The 26,715-nt window shown below is 43.5% G+C and overlaps 1 long non-coding RNA gene across 1 annotated transcript; it reads right to left on the bottom strand.

Annotated features, from left to right (window-relative positions):
* Positions 1-768: 768 nt before the first annotated feature.
* Positions 769-21,193, bottom strand: LOC306642273. Its single transcript, XR_013758463.1, has 3 exons — positions 20,867-21,193; positions 1,932-2,047; positions 769-1,040 (listed from the first exon to the last, which is right to left on the bottom strand). It is a non-coding gene; the product is annotated as an uncharacterized lncRNA (long non-coding RNA).
* Positions 21,194-26,715: the final 5,522 nt, after the last annotated feature.

A 26,715-nucleotide genomic window follows, 5' to 3' on the forward strand; every position in this document is an offset into this window, starting at 1 on the left:
TTTCAAGGGTCACAGGTGGGGAGAGAGACCTCCTAAGTTGTTTATTGCATAGAATGAGGGTCCGGTCGCCTGACTTAGTATGTAGTTTAGGACATCTTAGGCATCCTCTGCTGTCTCTAATCCCCGAAGATACACGTAAATCAGCTCCTGTTATCCTTTCCCTTCATTCACCGGGAAGACTGGAGGTTAGAAATGAGTCAGCAGTCCATGCACTAGCCATGAACATTTGGAGTAGCATGGAGATGCAATCCGACTCTCTATCCTCCACCGGAGCTCAAAATTCAAACAAATCATCAGTCAGTGTCTGCTGGAAAAGGCTGTGGAGAGAACGTGGAGAACGTCTTGCAATACATAATCCCTGAGACCTCTGCCTGTGTGTCTTAATTCTTTTCACCCATCCAGAGCAAGCAAACTGATGGAGTCAAAGGCTAACGATGTGGATTACAGGCTCTGACTCACCAGAATCCAGTTTGCTCTTTGGATACCTCCATCTTTGCCTGTAAAGTTCAAAAACAACTAACCAATTTCCATAAGCCTCCAGAAGCCAAAGAGAACAAAACAGAAACTAGATGGAAGAAATGAGATAATCAAATCTAGCTTTTTATTTTAAGATGACTTGAGATTTCTTGGAGAATTATACCTTTTAAAAGTCCTGTTCATGGGAACAGGACTTTCCTTACAGTTGAAGGGAGAGTTTGGTAGGTAAAAGGGGACCAAAATGTCTTAGCACTCAGGTCACAGAGAAAGCTGTCCCCAAAAGGCCCCAAATACACACCACCAGGGCCACCACTGGTTCCCTGTTTGTGAGGGCTGGTGCGCTACGTTCACATGGAAAACTTACCCGAGGTGAGAACAATTGCTAAAACTGATTGCCAGCAGGAAAAAGAAATCATGTTTCCTTCTCCACCAGTCCTACCAAGGAACAGCTAAAGGTGGGGAGAAGCAGGAGAAGCAGGAGTGTTTCTCCCAGCACTTTCTGACCCAAAGGCATAGTGTGGCATCAATCTGTCATCATAATTTCATAGGAGACATCGCGGACCCTGAAAAGAGGAAAAGTAAAAGAGCCCCGTGTTTGCCTGTGTTTGTGGTGGTGTGCAGATATGCATCCTTTGTCATGGCTACAGGTACAGATTCGCGGGTTTCTGTTTTTCAGCCTGTGAATGTGTCTGTGTGGACAGAAGTCTCAATGCCTTCTCCCTGTTAGTCTGTGAAGCTGTCAGACTGCAGGAAATCAAATCATGGGGGCAGGGTGCTGGTATTTAAATGCTTAAAGAAGCCAAGTCTCTTCAAGGGTTGAATGTGTGGGTCACTGCTGGCCTCTGGGCTTTGAGAAAAGTGATCACAGTAATCAGTGGGTTAGACAATGTTGGGATTCTTTGAATTTATTATTCCTATTATGCCCCAATCAAGCCTCAAGTATTTCCAAGCTTCTTACTTTACTCTGTTTTATTGTATTATCTATTTTAGTCACAGTCTGTCCTTTTGCTTGCTGTGGGAAGGTGGAGTGTGACCTCTTACCCAGCAAGGCCATTCCAGTGCAAATTTGGCATTAAAATAAACTAATATCCACCACCCTGTGTCCTGCAGTGGAGTTTTAAAAAAGGAGTGTGCCAGAAAGATTTGGGCTTTGGTGACAGGTGGGCTATTTGTGGCAATTCCAGATCAGATACTGGGCTTTTGTTCTCAGCCTCAAATGTCTTGTCCCTAGGAGGTCACTCATAAAGTTGTTATGTAACTGGAGGTTATCTTCCAAAGTATAGAACATCTAGGTAGAAAAAATGGCAGCCATCACTACATTATTATTGTACTATTATTTTCCTTCAGTCAAGGTAACACTGTCACTGGGTGGAGCACTTGTCCACTAAAGTTCCCTGTGCATAAGTCTGTGGAAGACAGCTAGAGAGAGGGGTAGAGGTGCTGAGCATCGGTACCCCAGAGCCAGAAAATGAAGGAGTGAGGACAGTCCACGTGTCATGGTGAAGCCACCAGATGGGAGGGCCATCTCTCAGCAGGAAAGGGAACAGTCTTCAGGACTCCACAGTTCTGCCTGGACAAGTCAAAGCAGAGATGGACTGAAACCAAGGAACCTGCTGGGGCAGGGTAGAGGAACCATGTCCCTGGTACCTCCGGTGGATGCTATATATGGAGCTATGGATGAAGATAGGAGGGTGGCCCTCAGGGGACTTCAGGATGGTCCTGGAGGTGCAGACTGCTGGAGAATATGTTCTCCAAACTTTGTCTATTGCTTAGCTGATTGAATCAAGTACCTACCATATGTGTGCCTATTTATAATTTATTAATAAATACTAATAATATATTCCGTGTGTGGCTTAAATTATAAAACAAGCACAAAGAGATCTGCTATAAAATACTGTGCTTATAAATGACTATACTGAATTGTGCACTTAAAATTTTGTAGAGTAAAGGTTATTACCACAACACACACACACACACACACACACACACACACACACACACAAATAGAGGTTAAATGTTTTCCTTTAACCCCCTCAATGGATCTTTGTAACCAAATTTGGATATGCGTGGTGCCCCAAGACACAGAAGGTGGGGTCAGGGAAAAGGGTTTTCCCCTCTCACCTCAGAAGGGTAACAGAACTCATTTTTCATCCTCTAACACGAACAGGCTAAAAAGAGGGCAAGTAGAGTCACACCTTTTTGTTGGTTTTGTAGGTGGGAGAGTTCAAATTATGGAAATGAAAATATTTGAGGACCACTGATTTACATAATAATAGAGTCCAAATTGAGGCTGTTTACAAAAACCAGAGGCAATGCCAACATAACTACCACCACTTCTAGTGAGGGATGTTGATGAGCCCAGTGAGCACATTTGATTCATTTGTCACTTGCAGACTAGAATCAGACACTGCATTTGCATGTCCCTCTCCCAAAATGAGAGCCACCTCATATGTTCTGGGTAAGCAGGGTGGGCAGTCATGAAGGTCACACTCAGTCTCATGAGCTGTCAGAAACAAGGGAACTCTGCAAGGGGCCCCTTATCTGCTTTGCTGTTCTCAGCCCAGCAAATGCAAACTGCCTGTGTCCGGTCCAGGTACCCGGATGCTCTCCTGCCTGCCTTTGTGCATGATCTCCCTCTGCTTCCTGAGAGTCCCCTTCAGCTACCCCTCACTTCCCACTATCTTTTAAACTCAGCTTACATGCTTGAAAATGGATCACTTTCGTGTTTTTCTCTGCCTCCAACTCAGCAGCAATTCAGATAACTAGATATTTGTCTGCATCTCTCTGCCTGCTTTGCTGTGAGTTCCATGAGGACAGGAATTTTATCTAGATGATCTTTGCCCCTCCCCCATCAAATCAAGTCATAAGAGAATTCAGGTGATTTATTGTTGAAGGATTTTCTTTGCTGTCCAACCATGTCTGATTCCCTGCCACACCCCTGAGGCGTCCACCTCTTGTATTAAGAGCATTTATCACTTATCCTATGCTTCAGTTATCTATTGCCACAGGATAAACCACCCACAATTTAGTCTCTAACAATATGATTTATTGCCTCTCCTGGTACCACAGGTAGGCTGACCTTAGATCAATAACCCTCATGCTCCAGGTGGTGTGGATTGTGGTCCCTAATGCAGCTGCATCCACTGGGAGTTCAGCTGGGGTAGGACATCCATGAAGACTTCACTCAAATGACAAGCAAGCAGTGCTGGCCTTCGGCAGGGACCTCTGACTCCTCCCCCCACCCCCTGGCATGGCCTCCTTTCTGCACCACCCCAAGGGGCTTCCTTATAGCATGGGCAGCTTACTTCCAAGGGAGCAAGAAGCTGCCTATGCCTGAAGCAGCCCAGCACACTACCAGGACTTGTGTGGCCAAGGTAAGTCACATGGCCAACCCAGATTCAGGCGGAGGGAAATAGCCTACCTGCTTATGGAAAAACGAGTGTGGGGGATGGGAGAAATAGCTGGTGGCCACCTCTAAAGACCATGTCCCCATCAGGAGTAGTTTCTGACACAGCAGCTTTGGTTTTCCTCCAGGGTTGACTCCACTCCTCAATACTCCACCATATATTGGCTTTGCCCACAAAGTGGACCACATGGTACAGGTTCTCTGTCTTTATCCTGAGCTAAGCTGCATTCTTCCTGCCTGCCTTCCAGTCCACACATCAAGTCCTCTGCTTGCTGAAACAATTGTGGTGGCGAAGTCTTTGACATTTCCATTAGCTGGGAGCAGTCTCTTCCTGTTTGGAATCTAATGTGGAAACAAAGATCCCTATCATGTAGAAACATGGATATTTCCTATGAATATCTTCCCCAGGAATACCATGTGGGAATTAGGTTTTCAATAGTTAATTTTTTTTTTTTTTTATGCGGTGCTGGGGATTGAACCCAGGGCCTTGTGCTTGCCAGGCAAGCACTCTATAAACTGAGCTACATCCCCAGCCCCTCAATATTTAATTTTTTATTGGTTGAGGTAAGTGATCACTGCCACAACAAACCTTAAGTCTTAGGTGGATTAATACACTAGAGCTTGTTTCTTACTCCTGCAGCACCCTGATGCATGACCGAGCAATGAGTGGATGAGGCTCCAGCAGACATTCAGGTACTCAGGGTGGTGGCAACTCTGCCACCTTCAACCTCCAAGTTCTTCCTGGTCAAGGATATCCAGTTTCTGGAGGGAAAAGAGCCTGGAAGTATTTTTTATGCACCACGCCTGGAAATGGTACTTATCACTACTTTTTGTATTTCACTGGTCACAACTTGGCTGTGTGGCCAAATCTACTGGAAACCATGAAACTAGTCCAGTTGTGTGTCCAGGAAAGAGAGAAAGTAAGTTCAGGAACAAACCAGCTGTCCATGTCACCATACCCAGAACCGTGTAAATTCCACATATTTAGACAGTGTTACCTGTGCCTATTGGCATGCAGCTCACTCATCAGGAGCACTCCAACCGAGGAGAGGAGAGTAAAGATGTCCATGAGATCAAGGGGGTGTTTAGCAGAAAGCTCCTGAATATAGAAAGTGTTTCTCCAGACTTGTGCACAGTGCCATCTGCTGCTCGGAATGAAGAAGAGGGATGGTGGTTGCCCTGGGCTTGGGGATCAGAGCATCCAGGTTAGAAGAATCAGAATTTAGTACTCTGAAATCTTGATCAGTTTGGTAACCACTGGAGATTAAAGGAAATCCATACAGCCATCATTTTCCTTTGACAGATGCTAACCAAAAATTGTGAGGATATAGCAGAGAACTTTTTTTTTATTTCACTTCATCTTTTTAATTTACCTTTCTATGAAAGTAAACTAGGAGGGAAACACAGGAAGGAGAATCAGGGAGTATATGAACATTCATATGTAGGAAGGCAGCTGTGTATAATAAAATGCTTGACTAGAGTGGAAAGACCTAGATTCTAATCCCAGCTTTGCTTCAGTTCTAGAATGAGGGAACAGGAAGACTTTCAAGATGCTGCTGGCTATGAGCTCTGATCCAGTCATAGATGACCCATTTTCAAGATGGCAGTTGAAGCCAAGTGATTGGCAGCTGAATCCCTCAAAGACGGTGATTTTCTGTTCTCTTTTTGAAAACCCCAAGTCCATATGTTATGATTTCCATATCAGAAGCATCTATCCACTGCCTTTAGGAAAGCATAAATATATATGAACTTTCAAATTGGATAAGTAGGACTTGCTGACTGGAAGTTGGAGATGAAGAAAGAGTTTCTAGCTTGGTATAACTGGGTGGCTGATGAAAACCTGTAACTTATGGTGACAATGATAGTTAATCAACTACCGAGTATCAACTATGAGTCAGGAACATTCTACTTATTCTATATAGATTATATCAATTGGTGGGGTCTGAATGCTTGAGTCCCTCCAAATTCATATGTTGGTACCTAGTCACCACTGTGATGGTATTAGGACCTGGAGCCTTTGGTAGGTGACTAGATCATGAAGGCAGAGCCCTTGTTAATGAGAATCAGGCCCTTATGAGAGTCTCAATGAAGCTCATCTGCCCCTTCCACCTTGTGAAGATGCAGTGAGAAGTTCTCATCTATGAACCACAATGTGAGTCCTCGCCAGACACCAAGTTTTGCCAGTGACTTGATCTTGGAATTCCCAGGCTACGTAATTGTGAGAAATAAATTTCTGTTGTTTTTAAACTACCCAGTCTGTGATACTTTGTGATAGCTGCTCAAACAGAGTGAGACATCAATTTTCAAACCTCTGTGAAGAGTATCATTAGCCTATTTTATGGAAGAAGAAACTGAGGCACAAGAAATACTGGTGGAAGAGTAAATTAGGAAGGGAGAATATAAAAGATGAGTAGGAGAGTTTCAAGATGGCGGCCTAGAGGGTGGCTGCATTTCATGTTGCTCCAGGACTCAGGATTCAAAAGAGGAGATATTGAGACACTTGGGACCAACTCAAAGCAGCCGGGCGACTCTCTCCCGTTGGGGAGGCGTCCCGGATGGGACGGTGGTCCCGGAACGCAGGGAACTTTGTGAAGTAGAGCTGCTGGCGAGATGCCCCTCCCCCCACTGGAGCAGAGAACTTGGACAACTGGGAGCATCGGAGAGGAGGCCGCTCAGCACAGCGCTGGGACTCGGAGCAACCACTGGGGCTCCGGTGGCTGCCCAGGGGAGGAGTGGCGAGGAGAGCTGTGTGGACTCAGAACACCGGGGCCTGCCCTGAGGAGGAGGAGGAGGAGCGCGGCCGCTTGGATTCGGAGTGACTGCACCAGAGCTACAGGCGGTTGCCAGAGAAGGGGCTGCGCGGCAAGCTGTTTGGACTCAGACCACTTCTGGACACCGGGGCCTGCCCGGAGGAGTAGGAGGAGGAGGAGGAGGAGCACGGCGGGTCGTTTGGACTCGCAGTGACTGCATTAGCGCTCCAGGCGGCTGCTCAGAGGAGAAGGCGAGTGGTGAGTTGTTTGGACTTAAAGTGACAGCTCCTGAACACAGGGGGGCTGCCTGGAGGAGGAGCGCGGTGGGTCGCTTGGTCTCGAGTGACCGCACCAGAGCTCCGGGCGGTTGCCCAGAGAACGCATGCAGCGGGTCACGTGGATTCAGAGCCACTCAGAGTGACTGCTCCTGAACACCCGGGGGGTTACCTGGAGGAGGAGGAGGAACAGAGAGGGTCACTTCGACTCGGAGTGATTGATTGCCCCGGGCTATGGGTGGTTTGTGGGAGGAGGAGGCACGTAGTGAGTTGCTTGGACTCCTAGTGACCGCACCGGAATACTGGGCGGCTGTCTGGAGGAAGAGGCATGTGGCGGGTCTCTGTGACTCAGAGCGATTGTTCGGGGCCACAGGTGGCTGCTCAGAGGAGGGGCCGCATAGCCAGGCGATTAGGTGCAGAGCAGGGTCCCAGGATCTAGGAGGCTTCTGGGTGGAAGAGCCTCACAGAGACAGGCTTAGGGGTGGAGCGAAGGTTCCAGGCCTGCGGGCAGATTCTCTGAGGAGGGGCAGCCTAAGGAGATTCATCTGCGAAGGGTGAGGCTCCCAGGCCCAGGAGGTAGGGCCGGGCCCCTGGGAACTTTGCAGAGAAAGGCAGCCCAGCCCAGGCGGTAGCTGTAAATAGAGGGGAACCTCTAGGAGGGAACTGACGAGCGAGACCTCCCCATTGGGTGAGTCTTCCCTGCCGGGTGAGGTTTCCCCACAAGGATGGTAAAACCAGAGACTCAGGCCCAAACAGGCCTTGCCTCAGCCCGCAGCCTAGGTCCCCTTTGGATGACCATTGGTCAACAAGTGGAGGCACCTCTGCCCACTAGCAGGGATTATACCCCACCTGAAGGCCACCACTCCTAGAGAGGCAGCTTCCTTGTGGAGCACCGCATTATCAACTTCCTCCAAGACTTCAGCCTACTGAAGGATAAGGGGGGATATATATAGAAATCTTCAAGGACATTGTAAGTCAATAGAGGAAATCTGCAATATCTCAGCGTTCCACTGATACCTGAACAATATGAGAAAACCAGGAAAGAAAATGCTGCAAACAAATCTAGATGTTACATCAATAAAACCCAATGACAGCATGGCAGAAGAAAAGACAGAAAAGGAGTTCAGAATGTACATAATTAAAATGATCAGAGAAGCAAACGATGAGATGAAAGAGCAAGTGCACGCACTGAATGATGAGATGAAAGAGCAAATGCAGGCATTGAATGATCGCACCAATCAACAATTAAAAGAGCCAATACAGGAAGCAAAAGATCATTTTAATAAAGAGTTAGAGATATTGAAAAAAAACCAAACAGAAATCCTTGACATGAAGGAAACAATAAACCAAATTAAGAACTCCATAGAAAGCATATCCAGTAGGATAGAACACCTGGAAGACAGAACCTCAGACATTGAAGACAAAATATTTAACCTTAAAAATAAAGTTGAACAAATAGAGAAGATGGTAAGAAATCATGAACAGAATCTCCAAGAACTATGGGACATCATGAAAAGGCCAAATTTAAGAATTATTGGGATTGAGGAAGGCCTAGAGAAACAAACCAAAGGAATGAACAATTTATTCAATGAAATAATATCAGAAAATTTCCCAAATCTGAAGAATGAAATGGAAAATCAAGTTCAAGAGGCTTATAGGACTCCAAATACACAAAATTACAACAGACCCACACCAAGGCACATTATAATGAAAATACCTAACATACAAAATAAAGACAGAATTTTAAAGGCTGTGAGAGAAAAGAACCAAATTACATTCAGGGGGGACCAATACGGATATCAGCAGATTTTTCAATCCAGACCCTAAAAGCTAGAAGGGCCTGGAACAACATTTTTCAAGCCCTGAAAGAAAATGGATGCCAACCAAGAATCTTATACCCAGCAAAACTTACCTTCAAATTTGACGATGAAATAAAATCCTTCCATGATAAACAAAAGCTAAAAGAATTTACAAAAAGAAAGCCAGCATTACAGAACATTCTCAGCAAAATATTCCATGAGGAAGAGATGAAAAACAAAGAAGCAAATCAGCAAAGGGAGGAATTATCCTAAAGGAATTGTCAAATAAAGGAGGAAACAAGTTGTGTCAAACAAATAAATAAATAAAATTTTAAAAATGAACCAAATGACCAGGAAACCAAACCAATAACCCTGAATGTTAATGGCCTGAATTCATCAATCAAAAGACATAGACTGGCAGATTGGATTAAAAAGAAAGATCCAACAATATGTTGCCTGCAAGAGACTCACCTCATAGAAAAAGATACCCATAGACTAAAGGTGAAAGGATGGGGAAAAACATACCATGCACATGGACTCAGCAAAAAAGCTGGAGTATCCATCCTCATTTCCGATAATGTGGACTTCAAGCCAAAGTTAGTCAGAAGGGATAAAGAAGATCATTTCATACTGCTTAAGGGAAGCATAAATCAGCAAGATATAACAATCATAAACATCTATGCCCAAACAGTGGCTCATCCATGTATGTCAAACAAATCCTTCTCAATTTCAGAAACCAAATAGACCATAACACAATAATACTAGGTGATTTTAACACACCTCTCTCACCACTGGACAGATCTTCCAGACAAAAATTGAACAAAGAAACCATAGATCTCAATAACACAATCAATAATTTAGACTTAACAGACATTTATAGAATATACCATCCAACCAAGAGCGAATACACTTTCTTCTCAGCAGCACATGGATCCTTCTCTAAAATAGATCATATATTATGCCACAAAGCTAATGTTAGCAAATACAAGAAGATAGAGACACTAGCATGTATTCTATCAGATCATAATGGATTGAAGTTAGAAATAAATGAAAGAGTAAAAAACAGAAACTATTCCAACATCTGGAGATTAAACAATATGCTATTATATGATGAATGGATAACAGAAGATATTAGGAAGGAAATTTAAAAATTCTTAGAGGTAAATGAGAACAAAGAAACATCATATCAAAATCTCTGGGACACTATGAAAGCAGTACTTAGAGGGAAATTTATTTCATGGAGCGCATTTAATAAAAGAAGTAAAACTCAACAAATAAACGACCTAACACTACAGCTCAAAGCCCTAGAAAAAGAAGAACAGAACAGCACCAAAAGTAGTAGAAGACAGGAAATAGTTAAACTCAGAGCTGAAATCAATGAAATTGAAACAAAAGAAACAATACAAAAAATTGACAAAATAAATAGTTGGTTCTTCGAAAAAATAAACAAAATTGATAAACCTTTAGCCACACTAACAAAGAGAAGACGAGAGAAAACCCAAATCACTAAAATTCGGAATGAACAAGGAAATATCACAACAGACACGAGTGAAATACAAAACATAATTAGAAGCTATTTTGAAAATCTATACTCCAACAAAATAGAAAATTTCGAAGACATCAACAGGTTTCTAGAGACATATGAATTGCCTAAACTGAATGAGGAGGACATACACAATTTAAATAGACCAATTTCAAGTACTGAAATAGAAGAAGTCATCAAAAGCCTACCAACAAAGAAAAGTCCGGGACCAGATGGGTTCTCAGCGAGTTCTACAAAACCTTTAAAGAAGAGCTCATTCCAATACTTCTCAAAGTATTCCATAAAATAGAAGAGGAGGGAACCCTCCCAAACTCATTCTATGAAGCCAATATCACACTGATACCTAAACCAGACAGAGACTCATCAAGGAAAGAAAATTTCAGACCAATATCCTTAATGAACATCGACGCAAAAATTCTCAACAAGATTTTAGCAAATCGCATACAAAAACATATTAAAAAGATAGTGCACCATGATCAAGTGGGTTTCATCCCAGAAATGCAAGGTTGGTTCAACATCAGGAAATCAATAAACGTAATTCACCATATTAATAGACTTAAAGTCAAGAATCACATGATTATTTCAATAGATGAGGAAAAAGCATTTGATAAAATACAGCATCCCTTCATGCTCAAAACACTAGAAAAAATAGGGATAGTGGGAACATTCCTTAACATTGTAAAGGCCATTTATGCTAAGCCCACGGCTAATATCATTCTAAATGGTGAAAAACTGAAAGAATTCCCCCTAAAAACGGGAACAAGGCAGAAATGCCCTCTTTCACCACTTCTATTCAACATCGTTCTTGAGACTCTGGCCAGAGCAATTAGACAAACCAAAGAAATTAAAGGGATATGAATTGGAAAAGAAGAACTCAAACTATCCCTGTTCGCTGATGACATGATTATATATTTAGAGGAACCTGGAAATTCCACCAGAAAACTCTTAGAACTCATAAGTGAATTCAGTAAAGTAGCAGGTTACAAGATCAATGCCCATAAATCCAATGCATTTTTATACATAAGTGATGAATCTTCAGAAAGAGAAATTAGGAAAACTACCCCATTCACAATAGCCTCGAAAAAAATAAAATACTTGGGAATCAATCTCACAAAAGAGGTGAAAGACCTCTACAATGAGAACTATACAACACTAAAGAAAGAAATTAAAGAACACCTTAGAAGATGGAAAGATCTTCCATGTTCTTGGATAGGAAGAATTAATAATGTCAAAATGGCCATACTACCTAAAGTGCTATACAAATTCAATGCAATTCCAATTAAAATCCCAATGACGGACCTTACAGAAATAGAGCAAGCAATTATGAAATTCATCTGGAAGATTAAGAAACCCAGAATAGCTAAAGCAATCCTTAGCAGGAAGAGTGAAACAGGGGGTATTGCAATACCAGATCTTCAACTCTACTACAAAGCAATAGTAACAAAAACAGCATGGTATTGGTACCAAAATAGAAAGGTAGATCAATGGTACAGAATAGAGGACATGGACACAAACCCAAATAAATACAATTTTCTCATACTAGACAAAGGTGCCAAAAATATGCAATGGAGAAAAGATAGCCTCTTCAACAAATGGTGCTGGGAGAATCGGAAATCCATATGCAACAGAATGAAACTAAACCCATATCTCTCACCATGCACGAAACTAAACTCAAAATGGATTAAGGACCTCGGAATCAGACCAGAGACCCTGCAGATTATAGAAGAAAAAGTAGGTCCAGATCTTCAACATGTCGGCTTAGGATCAGACTTCCTTAACAGGACTCCCATAGCACAAGAAATAAAAGCAAGAATCAATAACTGGGATAGATTCAAACTAAAAAGCTTTCTCTCAGCAAAGGAAACTATCAGCAATGCGAAGAAAGAGCCTACAGAGTGGGAGAATATCTTTGCCACTCATACTTCAGATAGAGCACTAATCTCCAGAATCTATAAAGAACTCAAAAAACTCTACTCCAAGAATTCAAATAATCCAGTCGACAAATGGGCTAAGGAAATGAATAGACACTTCACAGAAGAAGATCTACAAGCAATCAACAAACATATGGAAAAATGTTCAACATCTCTAGTAATAAGAGAAATGCAAATCAAAACCACCCTAAGATTCCATCTCACCCCAATTAGAATGGCAATTATCAAGAATACGAGCAACAACAGGTGTTGGCGAGGATGTGGGGAGAAAGGTACACTCATACATTGCTGGTGGGACTGCAAATTAGTGCAGCCACTCTGGAAAGCAGTGTGGAGATTCCTTAGAAAACTTGGAATGGACCTACCATTTGACCCAGCTATCCCACTCCTTGGCCTATACCCAAAGGACTTAAAATCAGCATACTACAGAGATACAGCCACATCAATGTTCATAGCTGCTCAATTCACAATAGCCAGACTGTGGAACCAACCTAGATGCCCTTCAATTGATGAGTGGATAAAGAAACTGTGGTATATATATACAATGGAATATTACTCAGCCATAAAGAATGATAAAATTATGGCATTTGCAGGCAAATGGATGAAATTGGAGAATATCATGCTAAGTGAGATAAGCCAATCTCAAAAAGCCAAAGGACGAATGATATCGCTAATAAGTGGAGGATGACACATAATGGGGGGGAGGGAAGGGTTAGTGTTAGGGTTAGAGTTAGGGTTAGGGAGGGGGGCAAGTATGGAGGAAGGAAATACTGTATAGAGGGAAAAGAGAGGTGGGAGGGGTGGGGGGAAGGGAAAAAATAACAGAATGAATCAAACAACCTTGTTCTATGTAAATTTATGATTACACAAATGGTATGCCTTTACGCCATGTAGAAACAGAGAAACAACATGTATCCCATTTGTTTACATTAAAAAAAATAAATAAAAATAAAAAAATAAAAGATGAGTAGTTGTCCATCAACACTGGGTACTGTGCTCCCCTTCCACAGTGTAGATAAATTTCTGGGACAGGAATACTTCCCAACGTGTGTCACCAAAGATGAGATGTGCCCTTCTCCACCCTCTCCTCTGCTCTACTTTCCTGTATGATTATTGACACCAAGACAAATTTAGAGACTGTAATGTTGAAGATGGCAGAGTCTTCTTTAGTCTGGACCTCTGAATGACTTTGTGGAACAGATCTCCAGTACCCTAACTTCATCCCCCACCTCCTGGCTCAGAACACCTTTACAGGTGTTGAACTATTATACAGATGAGATCTAAGTTTTTACTGGTTAATTCAGAGTGAACATCTTGCTCCATCTAATTAAAACTGGATGAAAAGTAAAGACATTAAATAGTGAACATGTTAAGTTTGAAACCTTGGGGACGACCAATGGGAATAACTAGTAGACACTTGGAGTTTGGGTAGAAATACATGGAGTCACCATTATGCAAATTCACCTGTATGTGTTTAGTCCTAAATAAATAAATGACCCAGAAAGAGAGAATGAATTATTTGATTTTTTTTCCTTTCTTCCATTTCTCCCCATGGCTGTGCGCTCTAAACTGACCATGAAACAAGAGTCTGAATCTACTGTTCCTCCAGATGGTTCCATTTCTCTGTGTGACCTCACAATGTGAATATTGCACCTCTCTAAGCCCAGTTTTTGAAGAGATATATTTTCACTATAACAGCCCCAAATCTGAGCCAGCTGTTTTATCTCATATTCAACTGGAAAATATAACAAAACAAAATGAAAACAGGGTGCAAATTTCATGGTGAGGAAGTGCCATTTTTACCTTCGACCCTGACTTTGAAACTCAGTGCCTGAAAGATGTGCTTGTTTGGGAAATCCTACTTTCACGATGGGGCTGAGTCATGAAAGGGAATGGGCTGTCTAGGGACCAAAGATGGGACCCTAGGGAACTCCAACATCTGGGAGGGGGTAGAAGAGCCTCTACTCATAAAGCCTGCAAAGCAGAAGTAGTAGGAGTGCAGCGGGAGAAATAAAGGTAACTGGTGTTCCAAAAGCCAGAGAACAAAATTCCTAAGAGTGAAGAGTTATTATTTCAATTAAAAAAAAAAAAAAAGGAATCACTGGATTTGACAATAAAAATATATCATTTGTGACTTTGGCAGTAGCAACTTTGATGGATTTACAGATATAAAAATCCCTTTTTTTGGTGGTGCTGGAAATTGAACCCAGGGCCTTGTGCATGCAAAGCAAGCACTACCAACTGAGCTATATCCCCAGCCCCCTAAAAAAATAAAAATCACATTTTAATGAGTTCAAAAAGTGAATTGGTGGTTAGTAAGAGAAAAGGAACTCTAGGAGATATGAGGGTAAAGACAAGGCCAAGGAGTAGAGAGGGAACTTGGGGGTTGTGCAGGATCCACAGAATTTCTCGGAGCTTCTCCAGCTGTCCAACCCTCTCTGTTTCAATTTCTTCCTCTGTAAAATGGGTTTTATAATTCCTGTTTCTGAGGGGTATCTGAAGATTAAAGAAAAGGATGGAAGTGACTGTGCTTTAAGAAACCAAACCACCAGGAATGAGTGTAAGTTATGTTATCTCTAGACATTCTAAATCCTTCTCAATAAAGCAGGAGGGACAGAGAGCTGAGTTCCAGAACCAGACAATTCCACCTCCCCATTGAACTATTTCTTCTAAATGGATTTTTGGTGCTGCTTTGAGAAATGTTATGAGAAGCATCGTTGAGAAATGCATCTGTTTGTTTATTGTAAATGTTTAGTATGTCACATAACCTTATACCCAAGATGGTGTTCAGAGGTACCCTCTCTGGACTCAAAATAAGGAATAGTTGTTTTATTCCATGAAAAATGGTCTGTTTTTTATCTTATGAGTGGCTGATCGGCTTTCTCTTTCTGCAATGATTGCTAGAAATTTCAGAGTCCAACGTGTGACGCACCCAGTGCATTAGACAAGACACCAAGGTGTGCATGACTAGATTTATCACTGGTCTCTTGGGTTCTTGTGCTTGCTGTTCTCATATTTTAAATCTGTGCCACATGATTGTATGTTTTGCATTCCTATAAACAGTCTTAAATGTTTTCCCTTACATGGAAGACAAATAATTGTGGGTGTGTTATTACTTTAACCCTACATTTATATTTGCTTTTGAAGTATATATGAAGGCATGTCTAGTCAACCTGAAAAATTTGGTGAAGAATTAAACTTCTGTGCCCTTGTGTACCTTCCTTAATTAACAGACAGAACTTATGACAGTAGCTAACACTGAATGAGTCCTTCATGGGCTGATCTAAGTGGCTTATGTGTACGAATGTATGTGGATTTATGTAGTCATCATAATCCTTTCATGCCTATTTTACAGATAAGGAAACTGAGACACAGAAAGTTTAAGTTACTGCAGCAAAGTCAAGCACTCAGTAAGTGATGGATCTAACACTAAAAATGCAATTGTCTGCTCCAGGCACAGCACACCACACCTGCAATCCCAGCTACTGGAGAGGCAAAGGCAGGAGGATCACAAGTTCAAGGCCAGCCTGGGCAACTTAGGAGACCCTGCCTCAAAATAGAAAATAAAAATGCCTGGAGATGTAGCTCAGCCAATTCCTGGGTTCAATCCCCAGTACTGTGAACAAAACAAACAAAACAATGTCTGGCTTCAGAATCTGCACCTTACCCACCATACCATACTACCCCTCTCAAGCAGGTGTCAGCTCGGGGGCACACTACTTAAATGCTTGCATTTGATGTTTCATAGGATGTCAGAAGGAAGAGCTAGGGAAGGAGAACGAGATAGCTAAGTTAAAGTTTCTTTCCTGTAATAAGATGAAAAATAGGGTAAAAAAATCGTGTTTCTATGTAGAAGTCTTCAGGTACACAGATCTCTTTGTTAAATAAGACGCGATGATTTTTAACTGGACTAATCTACCTCCCTGATCCCAAACAGTCCTAACTATCTTCTTCAGGTGCTAATAGTTGCTATCCTTCATTGTCTCATGATCAGAATTTTAACTTTTTAGAGGTAGCTGAATGAACTAGATATGAATCTATAAGAAAAATGTAATAATATAAATCATGTTAAAGTATCCTCCTATTTGTCAACTTATTGCTGCTGAGTCAAGAGCTCTGGGCTTCCCTTCATTTCCACTACTAAGTCCGTTAACAATGAAGTCCTAACTTTTTTTATTTGTTCTAATTAGTTCTACATGAGAGTAGAATGCATTTTGACATATTATACATATGTGGAGTATAACTTCTCATTCTTCTGGTTGCACATGATGTAGGATTACATTGGTTGTGTAATCAGACATGCATATAGGGTAGTAATGCCCAATTTATTCTACTGTCTTTCCAATTCCCCTCCTCTTCCCTTCCCTTCATCCCCCATGGTCTAATCCAAATTACTTCTATTCTTCCTAACCTCAACCCTTATTGTGAATTAGCATCTGTATATCAGAGAAAATATTTGGTCTCTGGTTAACAATTCTGCAAATATATCAGTAAAATTGACATAGATGACAGGCATGGTGGCTCACAATGTAATCCCAGCAACTCTGGAGGCTGAAGCAGGAAGATTGCAACTTCAAGACCAGTCTTAGCAATGTAGGGAGATCCTATGCAACTTAGCAAGACCCTGTCTCAAAATTTAAAAAAATTTTAAGACAAGGGGTCTGGGGATGTAACTCAGTGGTTAAGCATCCCTGCTGGGATCAATTCCCAGTACCAGAAAAAAAAAAAAGAAAAGAAAAGAAAAAAAATTGACAAAGGTGCATTAAAATAGATTGGAAATCATAATCTAGAATTCATTGTATATCATTAATGTTATCATTAACATTAATATGTGAATATTTTAATGAATATTATTACTAATTATTCACCTATTACTTTTCTCAAAATCACAGAACTCTAAAAACATGAATATTTCTTCCAAAGTTACCATAAGATATATTAGAGGTATATTTGTCATTCCATTTAATTTTTTTAGGTGTCTTCTAAGTGAGACAATGGGGCATCATGGGTTAAGGAGATTATAGTTTTCAGCGCTGGCCATGTCTTGCTGCTCTGCTCTCTGTAGACACCATAAAGGATACTAATGCTCCTGTTTAGCAAGCATGATGTGAAACTAATGCTGCTTCCCAGCCTCCAATCATGTCTTGCTCACTCCTCGTCAGTCAGGACTCAGGTCATGCCTCACCTCGGCCACAGAGCAGCTCCTCCCCACAACGGCCCCCACATTAGGCCCTTGGTGACAGGACTTCCTTCTAAATCCCTGTAACAAGAAATCCCTGCAGCTAAGATGAGAAGATCACAAGTTCCAGGCCAGCACAGACAACTTAGCAAGACCCTATCCCACACTAAAATTTTTAAAAAGAGGTGGGGATGTAGCTTAGTGGTAAAGAGCCCCTAGCTTCAACCTCCATCAAAAAAACAAAAAAACAAACAAACAAAAAAAAACCTAGAAAGTTAATTGCTGCAAAGCTTTCAAAGGCATCAGTCCAATAGTAAGAGGTTACCTCCTAACATTAATATTCATAGAGATATTTATTAGCCATTAGATAGAAACTCCCTTCAGGCAGGAACAGAGATTATATTTACAGTGTCCCACATCACTGAGTACAGTGCTAAAGCACCAAAATGTCCCCAGAATTAATGACTTCAGAAGAGAGTGAATGAATGGGAAGTGAGTCTGAAGGCCTCCCTGTGGAGGGTTCTGGAAAATAATACCCATATAAGACAGACCCTGGGAAAAGCAGAAAGTCAGTGAAGCTCGGGAGGAGGGAGGGAAATTAGCCAAACACTAAACCTCTCCCAGTAAAACCTTTCCCTGAAGGAAGGAGGTGGATACTGAACGCTGGGCTCTAAACTTTGGCCTTCTCCCATTGCAAATTAGTCCTGAACGGAGGCACAGAAAATAGCGAAACTCTGGGAAAAAATGAATCTCAGAGGAAGAAGAAAAGCACTGAGCGAGATCTGTGCTCCTATCTCTCCCGGTAACCATGAGTTTCAAACTTTTTGCAACTGCCTTCCTGAGTAAAATTTTAACCTGCACAACTAGTTCCCTGACTGTCTGATCAGCCCATCCGCAGTTTCCAATGATTCAACCCACCCTCATTGTACCCTATAAAACACAAGCCCCCTCTGTAACTGACCACCATTTTCATACCCAGAAAATGAGTCCCTGTGGTTCCTGAGTGACCGAGTCCGTGAATGCATAAATGGCTTTGCCGAATCTGTTGGGGTCTGCATCTGTCATTTGCACTTACATTTTGGTTCCCTGACTGGGAAGTGGGGCCTTTCCTGTTCTCCCCAAAACCCATATCCTTTCGCCACCGTCAAGTTAAATGGCTAATCAGGCCTGGGGAATGACCATTGAGAGTCCAACACTCCTAAGGACCTCTGAAATCAAAGGCCCTCTGAAATCAGTCATTGCTCACACTATGACTGAACCCCCAAAATGACTATGCACCCATCCTACAGAAAGAGACCCTCCACACCCTCCGAGTCCACACTGGCTGCCAGTATGTGACCCATAACCAACCCCAACCCTGGGCTAGATTTTCACAGTCTTACACTATGTGGATGGAGCAAGGATTTGTATGGAATCCTTTATTGGTGCTGGAGGCATCCTCCCCTAACTCTTGCCATCCTCTCCCCAACCCTCCCTTCCCCAGCACCCTGCAGACCTCCAGATCAGAGACCTCTTTGCCATTTGTTGCTGCATTCAACACCAGCCTTTCAACTCTCCAGAGAGGTAAGACCCCATCCAGTCTCCAGCAGATAGGTACCCTGCCCTGAGGCCCTCTGCCTTTGGGCCTACCTTTGGCCTGCCAGGACCCCAGGGGTCCCCCACTATTGAGATTGGGATGAAGACGTTCTCCCATTCTTCGGTAGAACCTTCCAGCCTGGTGTCGGGAAAAGTTTGGAGGATCCTCTAATCTTAACCAGCATCCCAGTCGAGCCTATCCCCAACACGGACGTCACTCAGTCAATTCCACGTGACTCCCCTTTGGGTTGTCTCATTAATAATTTTAAGACCCTTTATTCCCAAACTGACCTCAAGATCAAATGCTTCATTAATCTCAGCACTAAAATCTGGCCACAATACAAATGAGATGATCTGTACCAATGACCCAAGAATGAGACCTTTGATCAAGAAATTCTCCAAAATTTAAAAAATGACCTATGACAAGATGGCAGGTGGTCTGAGGTTCCCTACCTCCAAGCCTTTTCTGTCCTTCGCTCAAACCCCTCATGATACAAATCTTGTCCTGCTTTGCAGTTCATTCTTGTAGGCTCACAACTTTCTTCCTCATTCACAGCCCCAGAAATAGCAGATGAGTCCCCTCCTTATAGATCCAGGGGTCTGATGGCCCCCACATCAGATCCTTCCCAGAGCCCCACTGGTCCCCCGTCAGGTTCCCCTCTGCAAAGTCCCACTGCCCCCCCCCATCGGTCTCCTCTCCCCAGAGTCCCACTGCTTCTGCACCAGAGCCGTCTCCTCAGACCCCACACACATTCCCCCTTTCCCCTGACATCCCTTCCCCATACGCAGTCTAAAATTCTCCCGGCAAAACACATGTTCCCTCTCTTGGAGGTGGCAGGGTCTGAAGGTATGGTCTGGGTCCATGTTCCCTTCTTCGTGACAGATGTGTCCCAAATAGAAGACAGATTGGGCTCATTTTCTGAAAACCCTGCTCAATATAGAAGGAGTTCACCCATCTGACTCAGGTCCACCACCTTACTTGGGCAGACATGAACTATGTATTAACATCCACCCTGACCACATTTGGCAGGTGGCCAGGGACTATGAGGATCTCCTACATGGTCAAAACCCCCATAGCTACCTTGCAGCAGAGGCTGCCATCCCCACAACTGAACCTGATTGGACATATCAGCCTCCAGATGCTGGAGTCTAATGATTACTTGTCTCCTTGAAGGCATGGGAAAAAATCATCACACCCAGGCTCATTGTGACAAGGTAAAGGAAATGACCCAGGGACCTGATGAAAACACCACCCTCTTTTTGGCCTGGCTTACTGAGGCCATTACCAAATATTCCAACTAGACCTGAGTAGCCCTGGTAGCATTCTCCTTCTCCATTTTAACTTGATCAGAGGGTCTGCACCTGATATTCATAAAAAACTTAGTTAGAAAAGGGCCCCAAGACACCTCAACAATAGCTTTTAGATACTGTTTTCAAAGTTTTTAACAATAGGGAAGACGAAGCCAAAAGGAGAGAGACAAACATGTTAAAGATAAATATCAGCTCCTGGCCTCCATCATCCAGAGTCCAAAGAGAGGCCCTGCAGCTCACGGCCCCACCCGACCCTCTAATATTCCCATGGCAGGGCTAGGGAGATAGCTCAGCTGGTAGCGTGCTTGCCTTGCAAGCACAAGGCCCTGAGTTCGATCCCCAGTACCGCCAAAAAAAAAAAAAAAAAAAAAAAAGATAATATCCCCATGGCTCATAGCCCCGCCGGACCCTCTAATATACTCCCGGGTCCTGTTTCTTATGTGGGCGAACTGGACACTGGGCAAAAGGCTGGTCTAACCCAAGGCCCCACTCCAAGTCCTGTCCCAACTGTGGACAATGAGGACACTGGAAGGTGAATTGTCCCCAGGGAAGGACACCCCTTCCTCCCACCCCCGTACAGCCACCTGATTCCCAAGTACCATTCACCAAGTACCACTCACCGAGTTGAGGAGGCCTGGACTCCATTGTCCTGCCACCTCATGTGGCACATCCAAGGAGCCCCGAGTTACAGGGATGGTGAACAGCCACACAGTCTCATTAGTGGTGGACCCCAGGGCAAGACTTCCACTTTTAACTCAGTGGCACGGACACACTTTCAAATCAAATACCCCAATTACGGGAGTATCGGGGACTCCTACATGTCCACTACAGACCCCTCCCTTTTTTTGCACATTTGGGTCCCTTTCATTATCCCATTGTTGTGGGGTGCAATTTTAAGAACAGACTGATCACCACTGAGAAGTCCAAATCTGAGAGTCTTTATCAGCCGTCCAGCTGACTGTCTCACACAATGCCCAAAATGGCTATTGGGAGAAGAGCCCAGAGAGTAAGGTTGCAGGGGTTTTCATACCATAAGTAAAGCATGTCAGTATATTAATCATAAGTGGCTGTTGCTATGATTCAAAACTACAAACTAACATCATGAGCTCTAAAATCATAAGCAGAAGGGGAAGTGGGTCAAAACAACCTTAGTCGGGTACAAGTTAAAGAATGGTTACTGACATCTAGGCAATTGCTCTCTGACAGGGTATGTTGTCCAAGAAAAATAAGAAACAAAAAAGAGAACAATTTTACATTATATAAGAATTGCCATTTTGTGTTGCCAAACATGCTATGCTAAGCAACTGTTGATGGGTACAGAGGCGGGGTGTTCCCACGGGAGAACCATTTCCTACGTGACATGGAGTCTGTTTGGTCACTGCCCATATAGCCTGACGCATAACACCATTCCTTTATAGTTGCTCTGTTGCCCTATTGGGTGGAGCTCTTCTTCACAAATTAAAAGCCTCCCCCATCATGCCCTCTTAAAAGTTCACTACCATCTTTTTAATACATTCTGGCCTGGACCTGGTCCCCATGCCCCCTACGCCTCCTGATTGTCCTTTGTGGGCTGGGATTAACCCCACAGTCTGGGATACTTCTCAACCTAAAATAGCAAGACACCATTCCCCGGTTCATATCCAGCTAAGAGACCCCACCCACTATGTAACCCTTCCCCAGTATCCTTTAACCCCCTTAATCCTCAAAGGTCCAGAGCCCACCATCTCCTGCTTATTATGGCCAAACTCCTCATACCAACCCACTGGCCTCCTGACTCCCCCAATCTCAGAGTAAAGAAACCCAATGACCAATTCCAGCTAGTACAGGACCTCAGAAAAGTCAACGAGGCAGCTGTTCCCACATTCCCTGCACTGCCCAACCCCTACACCCTTTGATCTCATATCCCAGCCTCTACCACACATTTCTCAGTCCTAGACCTGAAAGACGCCTTCTTTACTATTCGTCCATTCTGCCTCATACCCACTTTTCGCCTTTACCTGGACAGACCCAGACACTACCTACTTGCAGCAGCTCACCTGGAATGTTCTTCCCCAGGGCTTCCAAGACAGCCCCCACTACTTTGGCCAGCCTCTCTAGCGCAACCTGGCCACCCTAAATTTATCCCCTAGCCACCGTATGCAGTATGTGGATGACCTCCTGCTCTGTAGCCCTTCACTAGAATATTCCTCCTGTCACACTAACCTCCAGCTCAACTCTCTGGCCTCCTGGGAGTGCCAGGTTTCTCAATCTAAGGCCCAGCTCTGCTCCTCTCGGGTACAATATTTAGGCATCCTATTAACCCCCACCTCCTGCACCAAACCTCCAGAGAGACTCTAGGATCTAAAAGACATTCCCCTGCTGACCACCCAAAGAGACATGCTGTCCGTCTTAGGGCTTTTAAACAATTTTCACATCTGGATACCCAAATTCTCCCTCATAGCCAAACCTCTTTATGAGGCCTCCCAGGGGAACCCTAGATTGTCTCCCCATTCCTTTTCCTCTACCATTTCTACTCTCCAGAATTCTCTTCTCAAAACCTCGACTCTGTATTGACCAAACCCTGACAAGCCTTTTTTCCTGTTATTCCACTCAGGACATGGACAAGCCTTGGGAGTTCTTTACCAGAAGGCAGGGGATACCCCCACCCCAGTGCATTCCTATCCAAACAATTAGACTTAGTTTATCAAGGCTGGTCCCAATGCCTCAAGGTTTTAGCAACTCTCTCTTATCCGTGAAGCCAGAAAATCTGCATTATATCCACCCATTACTGCTCTTACCATACACACCCTCCCAGATCTTCTCAGGCACCATTCATTTTTATCCCTTACCCCTACCACGATCCAATCATTCATGCACAGCTCCTGGATCCCCTAACTACCTTCCAGCAAGACTCCTTACTAAGCCTTGCCACTCTTCTCCCAACAAAAACCCCCTCTGCCTCTATAATTTCTCACTCTTGTCCTGACACCCTTGACTTTTTTAATGAACCCCTTCTCCCATGTAACTGGTAAAAGCTCCTGCTTCACAGATGGAAGCTCCCAGAAACAGTTCCCTTACCTTGCAGGTTAGGCAATAATTCAAGGAAAAGCTGCAGCAGATTCTCCTTTCATCCTCACCCAGGTATTTGAGATGACCTCTTTACCTCCAGGCACCACCTCCCAACAGCTGATTTGGTGGCCCTCACTGGAGCTTTATTATTAGCCAGGGATAAGTCAGTCAATGTGTTTCCTGATTCCAAATACACATACAATATTATTCATTCTGATATCTTACTCCAGAGAGAAGTGGGCTTCCTAACTCAGACAGAAACCCCCATTCTTCTTTTTTTTTTTTTATAACTCATCTGCATTTATTACTCTTTAGAGCAAATGCTGACTTAGGTACTTGTATTTCCATTCACAAGCCTTACTGAGTTACTTTTTGAACGGCTTTGTTTAACACACTTAGGGAGGTTGAAGTTTTGTTCTCTAAACACTTTTCTTTGGAAAACAAGCCCTGGAGAGTTCCTCCCACCCAGCCAGCTGTTTCAGGGTAACACACTTGGTTCTAGAGGACTAGTACATGCACAGTGGATAACTACAGGGATGGAGAGTTTAAAAAGCGAATCCTAACAAGATGAAACTCCAGCCATTGTAACAAATATTTTTCTTTTAAACATCAAGGTCTATCTTGGAACACTTCAGGGACAAGATTTGGTCTGGTCTACTAAGGGATACAACTTGGTAGTGAACACGTCAGACACAAAGTTAGTGATAGGCTACATGTCTTAGAACAAACATCTCAACCTCTTTAAAATAGCCAATGTGAAACTAGAAGAAGCATTACTAACTCTGCTTTAGTGCCTAAAGTATCACAGGATCACTTAAAGGTACAAAGAAATCCTATCTCTCCTTAAGTAGTTACCGTCATGCCATATTGACTTTAATAAATGTTAACAAAAATGAACCAAAAAAAAAAAAAATCCTTGAAATCATAGCAGAAATGAAGGTGAAGTCAGAAACACACCATGGGTGGCTCTTCAGAGGCCTCGTCTGCTTCTTCCAGCGCGACGTGTGGGCTCTCCTTCCAGGGGCAGCATCTCTTCCATTACAGCAGCCCTGGTGTCATCAGCGGAGGGATGATCTTCTTCGATACCTAGCCCAGGTTTGATCATCCTGTGGATCCTGTTAGCATGGGTCTGGGGATCTTCCAAACTGAAGCCAGAAGTGCAGTTTCATACAGCGAGATGAGCAGATCTTTCACAGACTCCTCGTTCTTGTCAGCCTCCGCCTTTTGCCTCCAGGTCTCCATGATGGAGTGGTCAGGGTTTACCTCCAGGTGTCAGAAATCCCCATTCTTAATGCGAGTTACATAAAAATTTTGCTTGAAGCTGCACTTTTACCCCAAAAGGTGGCAGTCTTACACAGTAAAGAGCAATGAGCCAGTAAAAATTACATTTCCCTGGGGAACCAGGCAGGGGACAGGCTTGCTAAAAAAATTGCTCAGTCTGGCCACCACCCCCATCAGTTTTATATTCTATGCCTACAAAACTCCAGCTTCCCCCTGATGAAACAGGGCCCTTTGTTTCTTTCTTTTTTCTTGTGGTGCTGGGGATTGAACCCAGGGCCTTGTGCATGTGAGGCAAGCACTCTACCAACTGAGCTATACCCCCAGCCCCCTGCCCTTTTTATCTTATCTTTAATTCATTCCACCCAGACACTTGTTCTTTCCAAATATTATTAAAGAATTCACTAAGATTTACAGTATCTCCAGCATATTTCCCAATCATGTACAACCTGCCTCAAGGCCAACCCCAACTCTAATGTGAGACCACCCCCCAAGCTAGAGGAGTCCTTCCTGCCATGAACTGGCAACCAAACTTCACCTACATCCCCCCCATAAGAAGGACCAAATATCTCCTAGTTTTGGTAGACCCCTTACTGGATGGGTCGACGAAGCCTTTCCAACTAACAATAAGAGGGCTTCTCCTTTCTCGAGAAATAATTCCATGCTTTGGTTTACCTGCCTCCCTCCAGTCTGATAATGGCCCCCAAGTTTACTTCCTTTATTACCCAAGAAAGGGTTAAAATTTTAAATATAAAATGGAATTTCCACATTTCCTATCCTCTGTCCGCAGTCCTCAGGAAAGGTTGAAAGGACAAATAGGGCCCTGAAGGCAATCTTAACCAAATTATCTATAGACACTCACTGAGATTGGATTAAGCTCCTTCTTTTGGCCCTTCTCTGGATCTGAGCACTACCAAAAAACCCCTCATGATTGGACCCTTTGAACTTCTTTATGGGTGACCCCTCGGCCCACCCACAACTCAACCTCAATCACCTGGCATTCCTACTGATGTCCTGAAACCCCTCCTAGCTCACCTTGGGGCTGAGCCCTGGAAGTATGCCCACACCCAACTTCCCCAGCCCCAGTCTTCAGGGACGCCTCCTCCTATCCATAGGAGACTTTACTTCTCCCCTTCCCAACAAGTAGCCCTACTACAAGAAAAACGGATGGGCCCCTTCAAGATCATTTTAGCCACTCCTGCTGCAGCTAGATTAGAAGGCCACCGCCCCTGGTCCTTCTAAGCAATTTAAAACTCACTCCTCCTAATGACTCTTATCACTCCATTCCCACTAGCCCCAGTTCACATTACCCACCTTCCTGCCATTCCTGAGGAAGCTGCTGAGCCTCACACTGGAAATTTCTAATGTCCTGTAGGACCCCCCAAAAGGAAGACCCTTACTCGAGTCTCAGGATGGCGCACTCCAGGAAGCATGAGAGACTGGCTTGATGCAAAAGCACGAGGCACTTTAATAACGGAGCTCCGGGCCAACACGTATCTCACGCAGGAGATAGAGGAGTTGACCACGAGGCTCAGAAGTCAGGGGTTTATGTAGGAAAAGTTAGGGAGTTTGGTGCGGGTACACATAATTGGCTGATTCAAACATAAGCGGGCACATGACTACATTGATTACATCAGCAAGTAGTACGTGCAAATTGACATTCCAGCAGTATGGTAGGGCAGTTTATTTTGGTTAGCAGGGGTCAAGTTAACCTTAAAGAAAAGGGAAGAAGGGGGAAAGTGGGTGACACCAGATGGTCTCCACGGCCTTGTGGAGATTGTTTATCCTCCATGGCCAGTTAGTTTTTGATGATTTGGCAGTCTTATTTTAGGCTTGTTTAGGTATGTTCAGGCCTCAGACCTGTCCCTCTTTGTTTCTTTTCCTAAGTTCATTTGCTAGACTACAGATTCTGTGCTTTAATTATGGGCACTTAAATTTTAACTCCTTCAGTCCCTTTCTCAGACCGCCTTTCACCTTTTCTTAACAGCACTCGGAGGTGACTTAAGTTTATCATGTTCACTCTCCCTTCATCCTTCTCCTTCTCGAACATTAGACCTCATTTGGGATCTCTGGTTTCAAGGGACATTCATTAACTTAACCCCCACCCAAATTTCTTTCTCCTCGGTTTTCTTCAGTCTTTACT

Source organism: Sciurus vulgaris (assembly GCF_902686455.1).
Source record: "Sciurus vulgaris genome assembly, chromosome: 12".
In the NCBI taxonomy this organism is placed as follows: domain Eukaryota; kingdom Metazoa; phylum Chordata; class Mammalia; order Rodentia; family Sciuridae; genus Sciurus; species Sciurus vulgaris.